The sequence below is a fragment of the Haematobia irritans genome, chromosome 1 (genome assembly GCF_050003625.1).
Source record: "Haematobia irritans isolate KBUSLIRL chromosome 1, ASM5000362v1, whole genome shotgun sequence".
NCBI classification, from domain to species: domain Eukaryota; kingdom Metazoa; phylum Arthropoda; class Insecta; order Diptera; family Muscidae; genus Haematobia; species Haematobia irritans.
This window is the reverse complement of record NC_134397.1, coordinates 207597885-207622578: the sequence shown is the minus strand read 5'-3', so window position 1 is coordinate 207622578 and position 24694 is coordinate 207597885. Positions and strand designations below refer to the sequence as shown.

General features: G+C 29.6%; 1 protein-coding gene and 1 long non-coding RNA gene across 2 annotated transcripts in view; both read right to left on the bottom strand.

Annotated features, from left to right (window-relative positions):
- Doa (CDC like kinase darkener of apricot) overlaps positions 1 to 9616 on the bottom strand; it is a 93740-nt gene extending 84124 nt beyond the window's left edge. The window contains exon 1 of the mRNA XM_075292681.1: positions 9338 to 9616. The gene's annotated coding sequence lies outside the window, so the exon portion shown is untranslated. The remainder of the gene's footprint in view (positions 1 to 9337) is intronic.
- Positions 9617 to 23928: 14312 nt separating this feature from the next.
- On the bottom strand, positions 23929 to 24427 carry LOC142222511 (uncharacterized). Its single transcript, XR_012718320.1, has 2 exons — positions 24200 to 24427; positions 23929 to 24142 (listed from the first exon to the last, which is right to left on the bottom strand). It is a non-coding gene; the product is annotated as an uncharacterized LOC142222511 (long non-coding RNA).
- Between the last annotated feature and the right edge of the window lie 267 nt (positions 24428 to 24694).

Below are 24694 nucleotides of genomic sequence, written 5' to 3'. Positions count from 1 at the left end.
TTTAAATATCACTCGATCTGGACAGAATTTGATAGACTTCTACAAAATCTATAGACTCAAAATTTAAGTGGGCTAATGCACTAGGGTGGAAACAATGTTAATAAAAAAATATGGGAAACATTTAAATCCGAAGCAATTTTAAGGAAACTCGCAAAAGTTTATTTATGATTTATCGCTCGATATATATGTATTAGAAGTTTAGGAAAATTAGAGTCATTTTTACAAGGAAAAGGTTGGTATTTTGACCATTTTTGTCGAAATCAGAAAAACATATATATGGGAGCTATATCTAAATCTGAACCGATTTCAATCAAATTTGGCACGCATAGCTACAATGCTAATTCTACTCCCTGTGCAAAATTTCAACTAAATCGGAGTTAAAAATTGGCCTCTGTGGTCATATGAGTGTAAATCGGACGAAAGCTATATATGGGAGCTATATCTACATCTGAGCCGATTTCAACCAAATTTGGCACGCATAGCTACAATGCTAATTCTACTCCCTGTGCAAAATTTCAATTAAATCGGAGTAAAAGATTGGCCTCTGTGGTCATATGAGTGTAAATTGGGTGAACGATATATGGGAGCTTTATCTAAATCTGAACCGATTTCAATAACATTTTTCACACTTGACTATACTACTAATTGTACTCCTAGTGCAAAATTTCAACCAAATTGGGGTAAAACTCTGGCTTCTGGGACCGTATTAGTCCATATCGGGCGAAAGATATATATGGGAGCTATATCTAAATCTGAACCGATTACAATAAAATTTGGTACACTTGACTATAGTACTAATTGTTCTTCTTGTGCAAAATTTTAAGCAAATTAGGGTAAAACTCTGGCTTCTGGGGCCATATTAGTCCATATCGGGCGAAATATATATCAATAGGGATCTATTCTGAGCCAAAACACATACTTGTGCCAATTTGAAGTCGATTGGACTAAAACTGCGACCTAGATTTTGATTACAAAAATGTGTTCACGGACAGACGGACATGGCTATATCGACTCAGGAGCCCACCCTGAGCATTTTTGCCAAAGACACCATGTGTCTATCTCGTCTCCTTCTGAGTGTTGCAAACATATGCACTAACTTATAATGCCCTGTTCCACAGTGTGGCGCAGGGTATAAAACGACAAAAATATAGCGCTTTACTTTGGATGCAATTAAATATCAATCATCCTGTCGTTTAAAATTTTTTGAAAACATTGATGATACGTCATTTTACTCAGACATACGTACATACATATTGCTAAGTATTTTTTAAAGTCATTTATTTCAAAAAAAAAAAAAAACAATTTTTTCCAATTAAAATTTTTATTGAATTTTAAAATTTCCAAATTGATTTAATCAATTTGGTCAATTAATTTTATGATTGAAATTAAAGTATATTTTTTCTGTCTGTGTAGGCGACAACAATAGCGGAACTACAGGTTAACTTTAATGTGTTAATATAGCAAACGTTTCACGACAATTGTCCACCTTCGAGAGGTGTCCGGTTTTCGGAGGGTCCAAGTTTGAGACGTTTCACTATATATTGTAAAATTTTGCCACTTTTTACAAAAATGTGGTCATATACTGATATTGATATCTACGTCGCAAATATACTACAGATTGGTTATAAGTCTACTGTACGATATTAATTTTTTAACTAAACTTTATATGCGTTGCGTTTATTTCAAATTTATTTTTTTGCCTTAGAACTTAAAAACCTTCTCACACGCTTCATCCTCATAAAATCATCGCTTCATCCTCATCAAACAAATTTGGAAAAAGTTGATGATATTGACAGTAAAACAAGGTGTTTAAAAAAAAAAAAAACACCAAAAGGGCTAACAAGACAGCAAATATGAAATATGTGTCAAAAATATTAATTTTCACATTTACGCTTTCGAATGGCCTTGGAGGAAATTCATGAAATCAATTTTAAGAAATATATCTATAGGAGAAGCAAATTGAATCGAAAAGAATTTATACGACGTTCAAGTGAAAAATAATACATCACAAAGAAAAGCAATTACACATTGAAAAATGTATTCCGTGATTTTCAAAATATTTCAATATTGATCTTAAGAAGATGACGTTTGGTAAATAGGATACAAAAAAAAAAACACAATAATAATGTCCATAAAAATTTTTGTTTGTGGGCCAAGTAGAATTAAAAAGAAAATAAAATAAAAATGCAGGAAATATCTATTAATGTATGGTTCTATATATTATTTATGGTTCATAAAAAATGTTTGTTTCTTTTTTCTCTTAAAAAAGAAAGGCGACACACGGTAATATAACTAAATCAGTCACACACGCACACTTTTTTTTTTTTTTGAGGCAAATTAAAAACGTCACACAGTGAAAATGAAGTCGTCTTCTTGACGACGGCCAATTCCTTTCATTTTGATACGATTGTTGTGGTTTCTCTTTTTAAAAAAGAATTAAAAAAAATATATGCACTAAAATAATGCAACAGGCGGTGATAGATTTTGCGAAATCTTCTTTTTCTATCTTATTTATTTAGAAAAAAAAGGAAAAAGTACTAAATATACTGACAACCAAGGCGGAAAAGCCAAATAAAACACTTGATATATTTTTCCCTAATTTTGTTGTTGTTGTTGGTGGTGGTTTTGTTGCTTTGATGGCAAGTGTGTTGTTGTTGTATGCACATTTTTATATATATTCAGCAAATACTTTTATTTAGCACATTTGTTATTTTGATTTTTTTTTCGAATTTTGATTTCTAGCTCAAAAAATTTAGGTTATTTCAGCGATACATCAAAAACAAACAAAAAACACTACAACGAGTTCTAGATATATTTTTTAATATAAATTATTAAACATAAGGATTAGTTTTATTCATTTATTCGGTTCCGTATGTTTTTTTTTTAATAAAAATTTAAAATAAAAATTTAGGACATTTAATTTTCTTTGATATAGATTAATACCGTCTCTGTTTTTTTGTTTTAAGATTTTCTGTTATTTAATTTCTTTTTAATTTTTCGTTATTTATATATTCTTTTAATTTTATTCATCTTTAAATTCATGTCACTTCACAATTATTATGATATCTAATTATATTCTTAATAATTTCCCATTTTGTGTTATTGTTAATTTGTTTTTCATCTTCTGTTTCCTTTCCTTTACTTTTCCATCATTGTGTGTTCGTTTACTTTTCATCACACTTTTTTTTCTATTTCATGCATATTCTAAATATAGTTCCATATATACATTAAAAATAAACTTTTTCTCATTTGCCAATCATAATTATTATAGTCTTCACCGACCGGTATCATAATCATCAAGAGCAATGCAGAGGGCGCACAGTGTTCCAATAACTTTTTAAAGTAATAGAAACAAAATTATGAAAAATTTTTCTATGCCAAAAAAAAAACATCGATATAAATAATATTTTTGATAGAAATGAAATTTTGGACAACATTTTTGATAGATAAAAATTTTGGATAAAATTTGCTATAGAAATAAAAGTTTGGGATGAAATTTTTAATAGAAAATAAAAATTCCCCACACCGTAGGATATGGCTATACTAACTCTATCTTAACTCGGTTTGAAGTTCCGATCCAAAATTGGTGTAAACTAGGCTCAAAAACAAATTATTTTTATTGCCATTGGACGGAAGTCATATTTTTAAGCTCTGACGCATTGATTTCGCATTAGTTTTTCAGATGTGAATATATTTCATTATTTCGGATTAAATATAAATTAAAATAAATAAATTCATATATACAAATATCCTTAAACCTCATATAATACTACCGTCATGCAATCGCAAGAAAGCGTCAACATTTTATTTATATTGAAAATGCCATAATTTTATTTATATACAAAAGCTATGTTTTTAGTCTGTAGAAATTTTCGAAAAACATTCACCCTACGGTGAATACCATAAAATAAAATGTTTACACAATTTTCTATAGAAAATTCTTTGAAATTTTTTAAAATTTGTATTTCTATAGAAAATTTTGTAAAAATTTTTTAAAATTTTTGTAAAAAATTTTTTAAATTTTTATTTCTATAGCAAATTTCGGCAAAATTTTATTTCAAAGAGAATATTTCAGCAAAATTTTATTTCTAAAGAAAATTTCGCCAAAATTTTATTTCTAAAGAAAATTTCGCCAAAATTTTATTTCTATAGAAAATTTCGGCAAATTTTTATTTCCATAAAAAATTTTGTAAAAATTTTATTTCTATAGAAAATTTCGGCAAAATTTAATTTCTATAGAAAATTTAGGCAAATTTTTATTTCTACAGAAAATTTTGTCAAAATTTTATTGCTATAGAAAATTTTGTAAAAATTTTATTTATATAGAAAATTTTGTAAAAATTTTATTTCTATAGAAAATTTCGGCAAAATTTTATTTCAATAGAAAATTTCGGCAAATTTTTATTTCCATAGAAAATTTTGTAAAAATTTTATTTCTACAGAAAATTTCGGCAAATTTTTATGACTACAGAAAATTTCGGCAAAATTGTATTTCTATAGAAAATTTTGTCAGAATTTTATTTCTATAGAAAATTTTGTCAAAATTGTATTTCTATAGAAAATTTTGTCAAAATTTTATTTTTATAGAAAATTTTGCCAAAATTTTATTTCTATAGAAAATTGTATCAAAATTTTATTTCTATAGAAAATTTTGTCAAAAATTTTGCCAAAATTTTATTTCTATAGAAAATTTTGTCAAAATTTTATTTCTATAGAAAATTTTGTCAAAATTTTCTTTCCATAGAAAATTTCGGCAAAATTTTCTTTCCATAGAAAATTTCGGCAAAATTTTATTTCTGTAGAAATTTTTTTCCAAATTTTATTTCTATAAAAATTTTGTCAAAATTTTATTTCTATAGAAAATTTTGTCAAAATTTTATTTCTATAGAAAATTTCGGCAAAATTTTATTTCTATAGAAAATTTCGGCAAAATTTTATTTCTATAGAAAATTTCGGCAAAATTTTATCAAAATTTTATTTCTATAGAAAATTTCGGCAAAATTTTATTTCTATAGAAAATTTCGGCAAAATTTTATCAAAATTTTATTTCTATAGAAAATTTTGTCACAATTTTATTTCTATAGGAAATTTCGGCAAAATTTTATTTCTATAGAAAATTTCGGCAAAATTTTATTTCTATAGAAAATTTTGTCAAAATTTTATTTTTATATAAAAATTTTGTCAAAATTTTATTTCTATAGAAAATTTTGTCAAAATTTTAGTTCTATAGAAAATTTGTCAAAATTTTATTTCTATAGAAAATTTGTCAAAATTTTATCTATTTTATCTATTTTTTCCAAATTTTATTTCTATCGAAAATTTTGTCAAATTTTTATTTCTATAAACAATTTTTGTCAAAATTTTATTTCTATAGAAAATTTCGGCCAAATTGTATTTCTATAGAAAATTTTGTAAAAATTTTATTTCTATAGAAAATTTTGTCAAAATTTTATTTCTATAGAAAATTTTGTCAATATGTTATTTCTATAGAAAATTTATCAACATTTTATTTCTATAGAAAAGTTTGTCAAAATTTTATTTCTATAGAAAATTTTGACAGAATTTTATTTCTATAGAAAATTTTGTCAAAATTTTATTTCTATAGAAAATTTTGTCATAATTTTATTTCTATTGAAAATTTCGGCAAAATTTTATTTCTATAGAAAATTTTGTAAAAATTTTATTTCTATAGAAAATTTTGTCAAAATTTTATTTCTATAGAAAATTTTGTCAAAATTTTCTAATTTCTTTAGAAAATTTTGTCAAAATTTTATTTCTATAGAAAATTTGGACAAAATTTTATTTCTATAGAAAATTTCGGCAAAATTTTATTTCTATAGAAAATTTCGGCAAAATTTTATTTCTATAGAAAATTTCGGCAAAATTTTATTTCTATAGAAAATTTTGTCGAATTTTTATTTCTATAGAAAATTTCGGCAAAATTTTATTTTTATATAAAAATTTCGGCAAAATTTTATTTCTATATAGAAAATTTTTGTCAAATTTTTATTTCTATAGAAAATTTCGACAAATTTTTATTTCTATAGAAAATATTATAAAAATTTGATTTCTATAGAAAATTTTGTCAAAATTTTATTTCTGTAGAAAATTTCGGCAAAATTTTATTGCTATAGAAAATTTCGGCAAATTTTTATTTCTATCGAAAAATTCTGTCAAATTTTTATTTCTATAGAAAATTTTGTCAAAATTTTATTTCTGTAGAAAATTTCGGCAAAATTTTATTTCTAAATAAAATTTTATTTCTAAGTAAAATTTTCTTTCTATAGAAAATTTGGCAAAATTTTATTTCTATAGAAAATTTTGTCAACATTTTATTTCTATAGAATATTTTGTCAAAATTTTATTTCTGTAAAAAAATCCTAAAGTTTGATTTCTATACAAAAATTTCTAAACATTTTGTTTCTGAATGAAATTTTGAAAAACTTCGTATTTATAGGAAATTTTGTCAAAATTTCATTTCTATAGGATATTTTTTGAAAATTTCATATCTATAGGAAATTTTGTCAAAATTTAATTTCTATAGGAAATGTTGTCAAAATTTAATTTCTATTTTCACGAAATTTCATTTCTATAGCAAATTTTATGAAAATTTTGTATTCATAGAAAATTTTGTCAAACTTTTATTTCTACAGAAAATTTTATCAAAATTTTATTTCTATAGAAAATTCTATTCTATAGAAAATTTTTTATTCTATAGAAAATTTGTCTATAGAAAATTTCGACAAATTTTTATTTCTATAGAAAATTTCGGCAAATTTTTATTTCTATAGAAGATTTTGTCAAATCTTTATTTCTATAAAAAAATTTGTCAAAATTATATTTCTGTAGAAAATTTTGTCAAAATTTAATTTCTGTAAAAAAAATTCTTAAAGTTTGATTTCTAAACAAAAATGTCTAAACATTTTGTTTCTGAATGGAATTTTGAAAAACTTCGTATTTATAGGAACTTTTGTCAAAATTTCATTTCTGTAGGATATTTTCTGAAAATTTCATATCACGAAATTTCATTTCTATAGCAAATTTTATGAAAATTTTGTATCCATAGAAGATTTTGTCAAACTTTTATTTCTACAGAAAATTTTATCAAAATTTTATTTTTATAGAAAATTTTGTCAAAATTTTATTTCTATAGAAAATTTCGAAAAATTTTTATTTCTAGAAAATTTTGTAAAAATTTTATTTCTATAGAAAATTTTGTCAAATCTTTATTTCTATAAAAAAATTTGTCAAAATTATATTTCTGTAGAAAATTTTGTCAAAATTTTATTTCTGTAAAAAAATTCTTTAAGTTTGATTTCTAAACAAAAATTTCTAAACATTTTGTTTCTGAATGAAATTTTGAAAAACTTCGTATTTATAGGAACTTTTGTCAAAATTTCATTTCTATTGGATATTTTTTGAAAATTTCATATCTATAAGAAATTTTGTCAAAATTTAATTTTTATTTTCAAAATTTAATTTTTATTTTCACGAAATTTCATTTCTATAGAAAAATTTGTCAAACTTTTATTTTTATAGAAAATGTTATCAAAATTTTATTTCTATAGAAAAATTTGTCAAAATTTTTTGATATTGATATTTAAATTTCACAAAATTTAATTTCTATAAAGTTTTCTTAAAATTTTGTTTTTGTAAAAAATTGTCTTAAAAAAATTGTGTAATAAACATCATATCTCAAATTTGTCAAAGTTATTGAAAATTTTGTATTATCTTTTAATTAAAAAAATTTATTCATTGATCTTTAAATTTAATTCGGATTTGTCTTATATGATATTTTTTTCTCCATTTTATGATTAAAACAAAATTGAAAATGCGATATTTTATTGCACCAAATGATTATGAATGAGGCTCTGGCTGGATTTACGATGCCGTTATTATTGTTTCAAAGTAAATTGTATTTTTTGGAATTGAAAAGACGACGACGTAAGTAATTTGCAGTCTTTTTTATTAAATCTTTTGCAAATGCTGCTATTTTTTGTGTACAAAGAGAAGTTATGTTTGAATTTCTTTTAGCTTTGAAGTACATTTAAATTTTCCCAATTTATGTTTATTGTTTTAGCACGATATTTTTTTGTTTATTTAGCTAATTTATTTTGTTAATTTAAAAACAAAAATTATAGTCTTCTCTTTTAATGTATTGATTTTTTGCACACTTATTTTTCGTGGTTGTTTTTTTCGTTTTTGGCAACACAAATGATATCAAAGTAAAAAAAAGGAAGAAACAAATGAAAGATGTATACAAAAAAATCTATTTATTGTGAATTCAAGTAAATAAATGGTTGTTGTTTTCACAGTATTTTGTTTTTTATTGGGTTGAGGATGTTTTTTTTTTTGCTTTAATTTTTTCAAGTGGTATTTTTTTTATCGAAATTTCACACTATCAATAGGATGATTTGATGCTTTCGATGTTTTCGATTTTTTTTAATATTGGCAAAAAACGGTTTGTAGTTGGAAGAGAAATACAATTTTAAAAAATAAAAACACTACACACGTTGACCACTTTTTTAGAGAATTTATTTTTCGTTTTCTTGTTTTTTAAGAAACTAAAAGAAAAATTTTTGTTGCTTTTATTGTATATACTTTTTTTCTGGGTTATATCACCACTTATTTAAGTAACCCAAAATATACATAAATTTTCCCGACATTTCCATAAAATCCTCAAATAAAAAAAAAAAAAGAAAAACACCCGAAGATCATAGCCAAGAACTACTACAGGGAAATCTGTTTTTTTCTCAACAACGCTAGATCAGAGTACACCTGAAATAGTTGTTATTTTGATGTATATATAGACTTGGGAAAATCTTTAAAACACACATATTTATATATTGGAGGAGGTAGTGAAAAAGCAGAAAAACTAAGACGTTCCTCATTCCATACATACTAAACGCACACACACACGCACACTTTGCCCGTCAAAAAAAAACACACAAAGAAATTGAAAAATTTAGTACAAGATTTCGCAACATCTGGCCGCCCCTTTGTATTTGGTTTAGTTTTTTTTCAACAATTTATTTTAAACACAACATCCAAAACTGAATTGAAAATTTCCTAATTTATTTGTTTTATTATTATTTCATATGTAGTTGTTTTTATTATCTCCAAGATAACAACTTTATTAAATAATATATGAAGTTAATTTTTGTTTGTTTTTTTTTTTTTTTATATTGAAATTATTTTCATTATGGTCATCGTCATTATCCATTGACGTTTGAAAAATTTTCATATTTATTTACAATTATTGTTGTTGAACACACACACGCACACTTCACTTTTGCCCGAAGGAAGAAAATTATTATTTAAAAATATTTTTCTTTACTTTAGAATTTCTTATTTGAAAATTTCACACGTCTTGCGGTGTTATAAAAAAAAAACACACTCGCACACCTCGTTTGTTGAGTTTGATACGTTGTTGGTTGCCTGATGAAGAAGATGTTCCAATTCACACAAGACAACGCACTACTTTCAGTTCACCGAAAAAACAACAACAACGAATAATAATACAAAAAAAAATTACAAAATAGAAAAATTCAAAAATTGAAGAATTGAGGATGTGGAGACCACCGCGACCAACGACTCTGCACAACCGTCTAATGAAGATTCGAATCTTCGTCTGATTTAAGATTTTCGAAAAACACAAAATTTTTTTTTGATGTCAAAGAAAAACACAGGACTAAGAAGAAGCACAACGAGAAGAAGAAAACAAAACACTTTTCCGAAAGGTGTTTTTTTAGTTCTCATTTGGTGTTGCCATATCGATTGTTATCAAAGATCTATTTAATTTAAAGAAATTTAATTTGGCATGGTAAATTTGTATTCTTGTCGCAACGGACAGCAAATGTCCAATTTTTTTGTTTAATTTTCTGACTAAAAAGTAACTCACGCCAATTTCGAAACGATTGATTGATCATATATAAGGCCTGTACTTTGATGACAAGAATACAGGAACTGAAAATGAGAGGTGTGCACGTGACACGAAATTGTCGTGACTCTCGAAAATGATCGTGATTCGTGCGTGAGTCACGCTCATGACGACAGCGTGAGTGTGCGTGAGCGTGATTAACAAACCAAAATGTCGTGTGTGAGCGTGAGTCACGAAAATAATATCTTCGTGAGTGTGCGTGAGTAACGAATTACACTCACGAAAATATTCCTGCTCACCTTTATGTTGGTGGACGCTTAGGTTAGGTTAGGTTAGGTGGCAGCGATGTATCAGGCTCACTTAGACTATTCAGTCCATTGTGATACCACAGTGGTGAACTTCTCTCTTATCACTGAGTGCTGCCCGATTCCATGTTAAGCTCAATGACAAGGGACCTCCTGTTTATAGCCGAGTCCGAACGGCTTTCCACATTGCAGTGAAACCACTTAGAGAAGCTTTGAAACCCTCAGAAATGTCACCAGCATTACTGAGGTGGGTAATCCACCGCTGGAAAAATCCAAACTGAAAAACCACGACCTTATGTATGAAAGGCGGGCATGCTAACCATTGCACCACGGTGGCCACGGTGGTGGACGCTTAGTTAAAAGTTAAATTCAATTACAATTTTAGTGACACCTGGGATGTTTAATAACACTCTCGATTTTAATAATGCTCATGTTTTCAGACACTTCGGTAAGGTAAATTATTCATAAAATTATTCGTGAGTCGCGGCATTTTTCGTGAGTCACGACGTTTTCGTGCGTGAGTACAAATTTTCTTTTCGTGAGTGAGCGTGAGTCCTACCGAAACATATCGTGCGTGAGTATGATTTTTCAGTCGTGAGTGTGCGTGAGCGTGAATAAACTATTACTCTCGTGCACACCTCTACAGACAATACAGACAGATTTGTACGGGAAGTGGTTCTTCGTCAACACTGCCCATTTTTTTTTTCCTAAAATTGTGTCTATGTATTTGTCATACCATGTTTCAAGGCTCTAGGTTTACAGGTTCAGAAGATATTGAGTTTTGTCTTCTCAGATTGGTCAATTAGCAAAAAGTGCGGTGGTCGACATAGGCCAAACAACTTGGCGGCTTCTTTCTCTGCTAGACAATTGAATTTCTTATCATAAATTCGCTTTTATTTATTTTTTCTTTGTGTATATAAATGCCAAAAGTTTTCCCAATTTATATTTAAAAAATTTCAAAACAGAAATCACCTAATCTGGCCACATCATTTTCAACTGGGATATTGTGCTCATTTTCTGACCCCCTTCCAAGTATATATAAAAAGTGTTTGGATACAAGCAATATTATTCTCTTCGAAGATCTTTAATTCTCATGCCATTGCCGCTCTTTCGCTCTCAATTGATTTTCGTTTTCATTTCCATTTCGAAAGGGAAAAATGGCAAACAGAAAATTCCCAAAAAACCACACATAGCCTCGGGTGTAATGGATTTTATAAACAAACATTGAAAATCTTTCAACAAAAAAACACTAAACGCTCTCCCTCAAATGCCATACACAAAATAAAATTTAGAAATGCGGTTGATTTGCTAAAGATGCGCACGCATCAGATATGTGCATTACTCTCTGTGTGCAACAAGCACATCCGTTCACTTCACTCGTATTTACCAAATACATTTTGACACATGACAGTTCATCGCCGGTCTTTTCCTACCAGCAAAAGCCTTGACGTCATGATCTCGTAAATAGAAGGAAGAGAGGTTGTAGTGAATTGAATGAGTACATAACCATTAAAAGAGATGAAGAAGAGGTGAATATACATATATTCGTGTATGGGTGTGTGAGGGTGTCCATTATTTACTTATGGGTGTTCAATACAATATTTTGACATTTGCAAAATAGAAAACGGAAAACCATGAAAGAACAGTATGAAAAATAAACAAAATTTATTTAGGGAGAATCAAAACAAAATAAAGAGAGAGAGTGAGAGATAGAGAGAGCGAAATAATGGATAAATTTTGCAGTACGTTTATTCTCAAATGAGAAAATATTAAATGGTCTCATATAGAGCACTCGGCAAACGTTTGCGACATCTAAAAAGCTTTATTTCAAAAGCTAATGGGCAACAAAAGTTCCTATTGAACATAATTTGGAAGATATATCGTTCAACAATTCACATTATATCTTTAATGGGAAAGCAGAGATTTTAATAAAAAAAAGAAGTCATTCAACCAAATTTAAAAAAAAAAATTCTCTCATGGTGGGTATATATATTATTAATTGAAAATTTAATTAAGAAAATCATTTCATTTAATTATGCCAACTTTATTTAAACTAAACCCTTAGAAAACTGTCAACTATCTATAGCCGATACTTTATTTTAGTTCAATAAAATCAGCTATTCACACCCTGCGTTACACTGTGGAACAGGGTACTATTATTTTTTTTTAATTTTGTCAAATATGACAACATTTTCCTTATTTTAATAATTATGTGCTTGATTTGATGATGACTTGAACTAAACATTATAAAAAGTTTGTTTTTTATTTCGTAACTTCGGCTATAGGTTTATCAATAAACAAAATACACAATTCACACAAAATAGTTCATAGTTTTCAAAAATTAATAACTTTTACTTAAATTGTCTTTACATTTTTCGAAAAAAAGAGCAAATTTTACTTAAATTGAGTCTATCTTGAACTTCGTATAGAGCTGAAGCCATTTTAACAATAAAGTGAGTTGGATATGTATTTCTCGACAGTTCGTCTGACATCTTACAGATTTTTTTCAGTGACAGTTCATGTTATTATTTACAAGCTTACAAACGCATTTTTATCTATTGCATTCAGAAATAATTATTCGTGATAGAATTCAAGCGTAATAATGTGATTGCTTTATATTTGGCTAGAAAACCTTAAGAGTCTATGATTAGATACCTTCAGCATTTAAATGTGAATAAAAATTTTGTTTCCCGTACTAGTGCTTGTTATCGTTATATTGCATCACATCCAAAAAGTGGATGAAAGCAAAAAGGTAACAACACTAGAAATTATTCGAAGAGTGTTTGTCAGATTTGATCAAAATCCACTCCGCATTGGTAGAAAACTTGCTCGTGAGCAAAACTCATTGCGAGAACGGATCCATATTGCATAAAAAAGTTTGGACTAAACTCACTGAAGATACAAAAAGTGCAAGAGCTCATTTCCCGATAAAAAAAGTTAGACTGCAAAAAATATTAGCAATAAGAGAGGTGGCGAATTGGCTGAGAAGCAATGTTCCAAAAAATGTGGGCATTAATATATACTCAGACAGTCAACCTGCAATAAAATCCTTGGACTCTGTGTTCCTCAACTCGAAAACGGCCATCGACTCCCGCAAATCTCTCAATGAGATGGCTGAGCAGTACAATATTCACCTAATATGGGTACCTGGCCATAGGAACATACCGGGGAACTGCGAAGCGGATGAGTTGACAAGGCTAGGGACTACCTTACATATTCCAGGGGAACTAGAATCTGTTGGGCTGTAACGACACCAAGCAAATATGACCCCATTTAAACTTAAACCGCACACTAGATATGCTAGTGTTCTAGAGACGTCAGATATCACTCCTGATATCTGCTATAACGGGTCGCTGCCTGATAGGCGATTTTGCAAAAACTATAGGCGCGAAGTATAATGACTATTGTATGAGCTGTCTTGATGCGGAGGAAAAGGAATCAATTAAACACCTCTTGTGTGAGTGTCCTGCATTTTGTGTAAAGCGCAAGCAATTTTTCAGTAATCTGAAGCTATATGCTCCTAAACGTTATCGTTTTCCAGATACTTCAGATCTGGAAAACGTTAACTTAAGCAGACTGCTAATGTTTTTGGAAAAATCTGGTTGGTTCAACAAAGAAAAATAATCAAGAAGGTTCGGCGGTTAAAACTAGAAGTGCCCATATGTAATAGGTACTTCTAGTTAATGTGGTATCACAATGGATTGAATAGTCTAAGTGAGCCTGAATCTTAATCGGGCTGCCACTTTAACCTAACCTAATATTTACACCTTACATAGGCCACCAGAACTCAAGCCGATGGCCGATGGTAATGGCTTGGGGTCTAAACAAATGACGAAAATCACTTTTGAAGCCCTGGACAGACTAACATTTTAGCCGCATACCATGGCAATTTCAACGGGACTCAGCATCATTGCACTTAGCACGTGAGTACGATGAGTAAAATCTGGAAATTTTACTTTCAATTTCAAGCAACTTTCATGATCAGTGCGCATGTTATACCCTGAAAGAATTGTTTTCTTTTCTGAGGAACGAAATTTTAGACAAGCAAAGTTTTCTTTTGACACAAATTTTAGAGACAATCGTTGAATCGCTTATCAAAAATTCGGATTAGTTTGCTCTAAAAGTAGTTTGCGAAAATACTTTATACGAAAGAGGAATATCGTTTGTCTAAAATTTCATTCCGGAGGAAAATATTTTTTTTTTGGGTGTACCCTCAAGAAGTTAAATCGGTCATATCGAAGCCTTACCAAACGGACCGGTAACAAGTACACTGTTAGAAAAATATGTTTTTCATATGTTCCGATATAAATAAAATGTGTTTCGGGCACAATTTTTAAACACAATATATTTAAGTGCCAACATGTAATGTTCCTAAACTAACACTAAATGCTTGGGACACATATGTTAATATGTTAAAATATATTATGTTTGGGGTATGAATGTTTCATAAAAATAATATGTGTGAATGTAAACATATATAAATTTACAAATTTCGAGCAAACATATATATGTTTACAATTTCTGTGAAACGGTTGTATGTTGTTTCGGAAAACTGCTTTATGATAAGGCCAAATATTTTATATGCTTAAGTCTAAATATTATTTAATTTGAATATTAGAATGAGTATTCGGAGTAAAGAGAATAGACATTCGGAACCAAGAGCATAGAGATTTGAACAAAAAAAAAACAGCATGTGTTTTCGCCTTGAGAGGAGAATTTTATGTATGTGGGGACTGTAAATTTTTAATAACCCACATTTCGAAGTTTCATTACAAAAATTTAATATAGTATAAATGTCTAAATTGCAAAAAAAATTGGTTCGGTCGGAGCAGGAACCCACGACCCTTTGCATGCAAGGCAGACATGCTAACCATTGCTCCACGTGGCCAACAAATGTATGTTTCTTTTAAATAATGTTATGTTTGCATGGGCTCGTGGGCGCTGCAAAGTATGCTATATAAATGTAACTTGTAACGATAATTGTCTACTGGTGACTATAACTACTACGAAGCCCAGTGGATAGTGTGTTGGCTTACAAACTGTATGGGCCTCGGTTCGATTCTCCGCCCAGGCGAAAGGTAAAATTAAAAAAAAAAATTCTAAAATTGAATAATTTCTTCAACATTATTTGTATTACAGAAAAAGGTGCCAAGAACTAAAAATTTCGTGGAAGTGAAAATTATGTGAGGGAATGATCACAATCTTCTTTGGGGCAAATTCTTCCAAGCATATAATATTTTTGGGCTCAAAATGCTTCCAAACATATAATATGTTCACAAAAAACAAACATATTAATATTTCGGCAGTATCCAATAATATATGTGCTTCCTGCAAAATATGTTTGGAACATATGTTAAAGAAGCGATTATTTTTTTTGAGGGTGTATATACAGCACTAAGTTCGGCCGGGCCGAATCTTAAATACCCACCACCATGAACCAAATTTTAGGGTTTCCTTTGAAATTTCAGGAGGGTTTGATTTTTAGAGGAATCATTAACATCTCTTGTAAGTGTGCAAGAAAATTATAAAATAACGTCTTGATTTGAAATCCTAAATCTGTAGAAGTAAAATCTGGAAATTCTACATTGAGTTTCAAGCAATTTTCATGATCAGTGCGCCTTTTACACCCTCAAGAAGTGAAGTCGGTCTATATGGAGGTATTACCAAATGGACCGATAAAAACTTAATCCGATAAACGTTTTTGTGAGCCTAAAATACCAGAATATTTACAATTTCAGGCAAATCAGATAAAAACTACGGTTTCTAGAAACCCAAGGAGTTAAATCGGGATATCGTTCTTATGGGGGCTATACTAAAATATGGACCGATACTCACCGTTTTCGGCACACCTCTTTATGACCCGAAAATACCTCTAAATTTCCAATTTCAGGCAAATAGGATAAAAACTTCGGATTCTAGAAGCCCAAGAAGTAAAATCGGGAAATCGGTCTATATGGGGGCTATACCAAAATATGGACTGATACTCACCATTTTCGACACACCTCTTTATGGTCCTAAAATACCTCTAGATTTTCAATTTCAGACAAATTGGATAAAAACTACGGTTTCTATAAGCCCAAGACCCCAAATCGGGAGGTCGTTTTATATGGGGACCCTACCAAAACATGGACCGATACTCACAATTTTTGGCACACGTATTTGTGGTCCTACAATACCTCTAGATTTCCAATTTCAGGTAAATTGAATAAAAACTGCAGTTTCTATAAGCCCAAGAAGTAAAATCGGGAAATAGGTCTATATGGGGGCTATACCAAAACATGGACCGATACTCCCCATTTTTGGCACACCTCTTTATGGTCATTAAATACCTCTAGATTTCAAATTTCAAGCAAATTGGATAAAAACTACGATTTCTATAAGCCCAAGACCCCAAATCGGGAGGTAGGTTTATATGGGGACTATATCAAAACCTTGACCGATATAGCCCATCTTCGAACTTGACCTGCCTGCAGACAAAAGAAGAGTTTGTACAAAATTTCAGCACGATTGCTTCATTATTGAAGAATGTAGCGTGATTACAACAGACAGACAGACGGACGGACATCGTTATATCGTCTTAGAATTTCTCCCTGATCAAGAATATATATACTTTATATAGTCGGAAATCGATATTTCGATGTGTTACAAACGGAATGACAAACTTATTATACCCCCGTCACCATTCTATGGTGGTGGGTATAAAAATATATATATTTATATAGTCGGAAATCAATATTTCGATGTGTTACACACGGAATGACAAACTTATTATACCCCCATCACCATTCTATGGTGGTGGGTATAAATGAAATGATACACAAATTGTCAACTAAAAGACAATAGGAGATCGCAAAACGGGTAGATTTAGATACACACAAAATACACATGACGTTGTGAGTATGAGTACTCTCTCGTGAGTACTATTTCATTTCTTCATTCATTCATTCTCTAATTCAGAGCAAAAAGTTCATTTTTTTTTTCTAAAATTAGAAAATTTTACTTTTAATTGTGTCTGTCTTGGATTTCGTAAAGCACTAAAGGAGCCATTTAAAATTTTTCAATACCAATTTTTTCCTCCAAAATATAAAGACTTTAAATAATAGAAAATAATTTTATAATTTAATATATTTTCTTCAATTTGACAAATTTCATTAACTAATTTGTATCATGTTGCAATTAGCAAAATATCTTAGTTGAAATTTTCTTAAATAATCCTATTTTTTCTTTGATGGTGGGTTTACTTTAGTTTTGTGTGATAAGCTTTATTTCAATTAGATTAGGTTCGCTTAGTTTAGGTTAACTTGTATGCATCAGGCTAGTTCTCCACAGAGAAAGTGACAAACAACAAACACAATCTCATCACACACAGTATCCCATATTAGTCAAAACAATCAATCAAACGAAAACAAAACTCTCGCAGCATCACACATTTTCGTATATTCTCTCACTCTTTTTCTTAGCAAAACTCACTAGGTAATCATCATTATGATCGATAAAATACTCATCCTCAATCCAATTGCCAAAGTAACGTTCGTATAGCAAATCACTGCTCAACACCAAATCAAAGAGATTACGATAATGCTTGTGAGGACATATTCGACGCCAGGGCGAGAGTGGTTTTTCAACCATTTTCTTTTCCTTTTCGACAGGCAACGGGATGGGGCCCAACGCCATAGCCTTTTGTAACGCATTGTGTTGGGCGGCAACAATTTTTTCCAATTGGCGAAAAAAATCAATTGTGAATGCTAAAAAAGTGAATATTTTCAAAGAAAGAGAATGGCACACGCGATCAAAGATTTCAAGCCGACACACAAAAGTATTTCTGTTTTTTCTGCTGACCACTTTATGTATATTCTTTTATAAAAGATAAGAAATTATATGAATAAAAAAAAAACGAATACGCGAATCGAGGACAATCAACTTGATAGATATATATGACTGATAGCGATAAAGTGACAAATGGCAACTAAAGCAACATTAGACAAATCACTCAATTGGGCCAAAGGCAGCCGCAGCAGCAATTGAAAAACAATCAACCATTATTGGCTGGGGATTGTGGGAAAAACACAAGGTAAAGAGAGAGAAAGAGAGGGAGAGAGATACACTGAGAAAATCATTGGTTTTTCTGCTTAACAAATTTTGAGCTATAACAAAGTTAAGTACAGTGGATAACGAATATAAGAAACTCAGAAATTTTCACAATTTTTGTTTCTTATATGCGGTGTTTTTTTTTTTTCTTATAGGCAATTATTGTTCATAAGAAAACGAGGGTGCGGTATTTTCAATATGAGATGTGCTTACATCCGTTAGCTACTGTATTGGACATTAGAGGCATAATTGATTCAATGGTTAGATTAATTTGGAGAAATTTACCCTTGAAGAGAGTTTAACATTTGTTTTAAGACCAAAACCGTTAATTATTGTATATCTGTGCAGAGAGCTTGATGAAGAGAGAGAGAGAGAGAGAGAGTGGGAGATGTTTTTGAGAACCAAACATTATTGACCAATTGTCAAAACAGAATGTCAAACAAATTGATTTCAATTAATTTCAAATATATTAGACATGCCACCAAAAGTAACAAAGTAATCAAGCAAATAACATTAATGCCAACTTTAGCCATGACAAGAAACCTCAAAAACTCAATTAAATATCATGCATTTTTCCATTCACCATCCTTCTTATATGCTGCTACACCTTACCAAATAATCACTATCATGATCGGCAAAATATTCTTCAACAATCCAATCCCATTCAATATAGGGTTTAAATAATACCGAAGTATTATAGACAAGATCGTGTAAAATCTCAATACGCTTGGGAGCGGATAACTCACGCATTTTATAATAGCATGGCACATGAGAATTTTCAAAATTTTCAGCTGTTAATTGCTGTTTCTCCAGATAACGCTTGAAAAATAACATATCCCGCTTATTCACGTGAGCAGTAGAAGATAGAATAACACAAATAGGAACTCGTTTTCCTTGCACTTGACAGACAACTACTAAAAAAATTTTATTCTATTTTTGTGAGATTCTTCGATTTGGTGAAAAAAACAATGTGAAGAAAGGTGTCAGAAGAAAAGAGAGTGAAGGTGTAAAACAGAAAATAAATTTCGAATTAAAACAAAAAAAAAAAAACACAAGACCACATGTTGGCATGATTTAAGCATTTGGCATGCAATTAATGAACGAGTAAATTTTTGCATCCATTAGACACTTTGGCGAATCGCTATTTAGTATTGAGGAATTGGATGATACATGTCGATCCTCTTACTTTGAATTGAAAATGAAATGGGTTAATCCCAAAGGTCAAATCGAGGTTAAATAACAAAAATAAATAGGGAGGGTTTGTAACAATAAGAAGAACGGGTGGCATATTTCTAGAATAGAAACTTTGTTGATTGATTGATCGTTATATTCGGAAACTAACTACCCTCATCAATGTTGCCTTGCGTTTGAGATTTTCCTCCCAAATCGTGGATATTTTTTTCGTGGATGGGAACGAAATTTTTGAGTTGGAGACTTGTGTATTTCGTGGGGAATTTTCATTACTTTGGGCATTTTTATGGGGATTTTTTTTCGAAATCGCTTCAATAAAACAAATCAGGATTACATGACCCACACAGAAAAACATTTCACGAACATTTTTCCAAGTAAAGTCTTATTTGAGTTTTAAAAAATATTCAATTACAAATTTAATTGATTCAACAAATTTTTTAATTGAAACAAAAATCAATCACAAAACCAAGTGAATAAAGTAGAAGGTCGGGCGGGGCCGACTATATCATACCCTAAACCACCCCTACTGAATTAGTAAACATAAGCATTTGTGGGGTATCATTGGTATAGGTTTTGGAGAACATAAAGGGGGGTACATGTTAACATCGGTTAATAATTGCGACCGGAATCCTGTGAACACCAAATACATGGACAGACGGACGGACGCCAAGCGCTAGATCGACTCAGGAGGTGATTCTGAGTCGATCGGTATTTATTTTATGGAGTCTAAAATCAATATTTCGGGTAGGCACATTTTTTGGCCGATCAAACTTAATATAGCCTGACTACTATGTGGTTTAGGGTATAATTAATAGTAGCAATTAATTTTTTGATTGGATCAATTTTTTTAGTTGACTTTCAATTAATTTTTTAATTGATACTATCATTTCTGTGATTGAAGACATTTCAATTAAAAAATTAATTGGATCAATTAATTTCGTGATTGAATCAGAAAAAAAAATTATGTGCATGTGCTAATTTATAATTTTCCCCAATTGCGAAATGATTTCGTGAGGACTCATTTAGGTGCCCCTCCTCAGTGTTCCTCACTGATTTGGGCAATATTTCCCATAAATATATATGTTTCACCTTCATATTGACCTACAACACAATTTTATTACTTGAGTTTTTATAAGTGATTTTTTTCCTAAATACATTACGATTGAATCTCAATTTTCATTTATCGAGCATTTGGAAGACGATCAGTGCTCTCTTGGTTTTGTGTTTCGAAATCTTAATCTTATTACAGCCCGCACGCTGGTATGACAAATATATTCTCTTAAATGTTTAAATTATTACCGATTTTCTACAGCAAAGCCTATATATTTTTTCATAAAAATTTATTGAAGATTTTTGAGGACAAAAGTGTGCCAATTTGGGGACAACAGGTAGACAAATACTGGCAATACTGACCCCCATGGGTGTATCAACGGTCATATCTCATGTTATATTTGGTATATCGTTTATAAGAAAGGGACCTACAATAAATGGTATGTTTCATTTAAATAAAATTTGTTTACATCGGTTTGTGAGCGCCCAAAACTATGCTCTACAATTAATAAACTGCATGATTGTATGAGTTGCTTGTGTGTATGGCAATAGCCATAATTGTATGTTGATGACAATAACAGCTACATAGCCCACAGGATAGTGCGTTATCTTACGAACTGTAAGAGGTTCGATTCTCCATCCGGCAAAAGGTAAAATTTAAAAATTTATAAAATCGAATAATTTTTTCTACATTGCATGTATTACAGAAAAAATTGCTACGAGGGGGTGAGATGCAATTACCCCAAAAACAAAAAAAATTTTTGAGTCAGTCTTTATGAAATTGTTTTACATCGACATTTATCACAACATATACTTTTCTTACAAACAGATTTTCTTACAGCCAAAAGCAAATGGGAAAATATTGTTGTTTTATTTGCGTGCACAGACCACCTGTCATCCTTAGAAAGTTGTCTCTACGGATTCGTATAATAAATTAAAATCGAGTCTACTTGAATATCCTTCTGGTCGTATACTGAACCGCTCGCTCATCTCGATGAGATATTTACTTGCGACGGTCGATGGGAGTTTGTCAGTTAAAAAACAGATAAGCTAAGAATTGAGAACATAGAACGTTGGAAAAACGGATGTCGCAAAATTCATTCTTTTTATACAGGTTGTAGTATTGATTTGACAAATATAAACTGTTCTCACCTAAAAAATTGATTATTAAAAAATGTTTTATTTTTGGCGTAAATAAAAACTTTCTATAACCATTCGATTTCGTTTATGTCAATCGTTGCTCTTTTCTGAAAAATGAATCACTTACCCTACAAAGAAAAAAATTTCAACAAAATTTTTCTAATTAAAATTTTAATTGAGTTTTAAAAAATATTCAATTAAAAATTTAATTGATTCAACAAATTTTTTAATTGAAACAAAAATCAATCACAAAAATTAATAGTATCAATTAATATTTTAATTGGATCAATTAATTTTTTAATTGACCTTCAATTAATTTTTTAATTGAAACTATCATTTCTGTGATTGAAGACATTTCAATTAAAGAATTAATTGGATCAATTAATTTCGTGATTGAACCAGAAAAAAATTTTTTTTTATGTATAAATATGACAATACATACTAAAGTGACCCTTCGATTTTGTACGATTTTTTTTTCATATATTTAAAATTACATAATTTCTGGTTTTGTTTTATTCAAACGAAATATTGGGTACATCACTTGTAAGAGATTATCAGACGATTACAACTAAAGTGTTTCGTTTTCTTTAAATGCAGTTTCTTCAATAGCGCTGGTATTGCTTTACATACTGGTCTATAAATAGACATGCTTGGCTGTATATTTGATTAGGATCGATTTCTTAAATTTAGAAACTTCTAAATATTTATAAAAAAAAAATCTTAAAAAATTATATTTTGTACCTTTGAAACCTTAAAAATAATCTTAAAATTTATAATATATATCTAACGTTACCTTAACGTGAACCTATAAAACAGCTCTATATATTGTTTTTTGTAATATGTTTCTCTTAATTATATCATATTAAATATTGAGTTTATAGATTCTGTTTCAAATAAAATATACCAATACCAATAAATAATAACCCCAAGAAATTATAAATAGAATCTACTTCAAAATTTTTGAATTTTTTTTAAGAAATTCAGTAATTCAAAAAAATTAGAAAAATAAAAAAATACAAAATTTAATATAAAAAATAATAGAATATAGATAGGTTAGATGATAATAAATTTAATTAAGATAACCTAACAAAATTTAATGTCCCTGCATATAAAATGAAAAGTTTTTACCTTCGAATGTGATCTCCGATTATTGCGTCCACTGTCCCGTTCATCCTTGGCACGATCACGATGGCGTCGTCGTGAACTTGAGTGTGAGGTATCATCTCTGTAACGATATTTATTATGGACACGACGGCCCGATGTGGGTGACTTACGGTGTGAACGTTTTGAACGCTCCTTGCGTCGGCGTGATGAACTATCAAAGCTGAAAGGAAAAAAAAGGAAAACAAAAATAAATTTTAATAAGCACCAAGGGTTAATAAGAAACTTGTATGGAATATTGGTATTATTTTGTCATTTCACTCGGTTGATACAATGTCTATATGACCACAGAAGTTCTTCGGTTTTGCGCTTTTGTTTTTCTCTCTCAATGAAAATTCTCTATTGGCTTTTGTTTTTTATTTTGAAAATGAAGAATGTTGTCTTTCATTGTATTGGGCTTTAAGTTGCATGAATTCCCAGACAAAAACCAAAATATTTCTATTATTTTATTTGAAAACAATTGACAAATTGGCACAGTGTTGCGAAATAGACACATTCGATATTTTTTACGGGATATCTCCTTCGATTGCTACACACTTATATCAACAGTTTTGATAATTTTCGTAAAGTGAATTTCCAGAAAATATTGACCAGTTTGAAAAATTATGCAACCTAGATTTTAGAACATGCAATTTACACAATTTTAAGAACAAATATTATTAAAATAAAGTTTTTGTTTTTTAAATTGAAAAGCATGACCATAATCTTTGTTTTAATTTTTTTTTAATTATAGTTAGGACATGAATCTTTTAAATTTGGGCCCCTGCATGAAAGTCGTATAAATAAGTAAGGCAAATTTTGCTAAAGGTAAGAAACTTATTTTTGATTTAAAGAAATAATATTTAAATTAACTGAGAACCCTGCCAACATTTTTTGAATTTGGGGACTCTTTTGAGAATCCCCACTACGTCGAAAACAATCATATACGACATCAAAAACTCGTCGGAAAAGCGCCGTCACTATTGAGAAGTTGTACCACGCCAAGTTACTACAAAAATGTTTCGCATGAGTGCAATTATTAGGTGCCTTTATAGATCAATTTAGAACGACGCCAATAAGGGACCCTCCAAACAATCAGAAAAAGTGCATTTTAAGATAGTTGTAAAAGAATCATTGTGGTCGAGTAAAACACGTTTGTTTAGATATTTATTAATTTGATTAAACATTTACAAATTCTTAAAAATATAACATTTATACCACTATCACATTACATTTAACATAATTTTTGGCATTAATGATGATGTTGAGTTACAAGTAGCGAGTTACATGTTGCTGCGTCTATCAACCAGTGTTTTTATTCCATGGAGGCAGCGTGTCTGTAAAATATCTGAAAAACAATCACTTTATTCCATTTGGAAAATCACCAAATTGTTCACCAATATACCTTTCACAATTTTAAGCGTATAATCTATGTTTTCAGAACTTTATTTTCGTTTTTATTTAATTAAAATATAACAAGCTGGTTGCGCTTGGCGTTTCACAAAAAAAAATGGCTTTTTTAACAGTAGGGATGGCAAATTACTTGCATGTACTTTTTGATGTACCTTTTCATGATGGTTGAAGTGACATTTACGAGTCTGTGTTAACGATGAGGTTGAAATGGAACTTTGAAATGCTGGCAGGGAAGTTGTATCTTTGGAGTAAAGATTAAAAAACTTCAAATATAGGCCAAGATTTATTTTAAAGATTTTGCATTTAAAACGTTTTTTTATTGAAGTATGATTTTTTTTTACTTTAAAGTATTTGCTATAATTTGTAAATTTAAAATTACATTTATTTGTCGTAAAAGTATAATAAAAAATCGATAAATTAGCCCAATATATACTAATTTAAATTTTATAGATGTCAGATTTAAGGCTAGCCAATAGCTCCCAAGAAA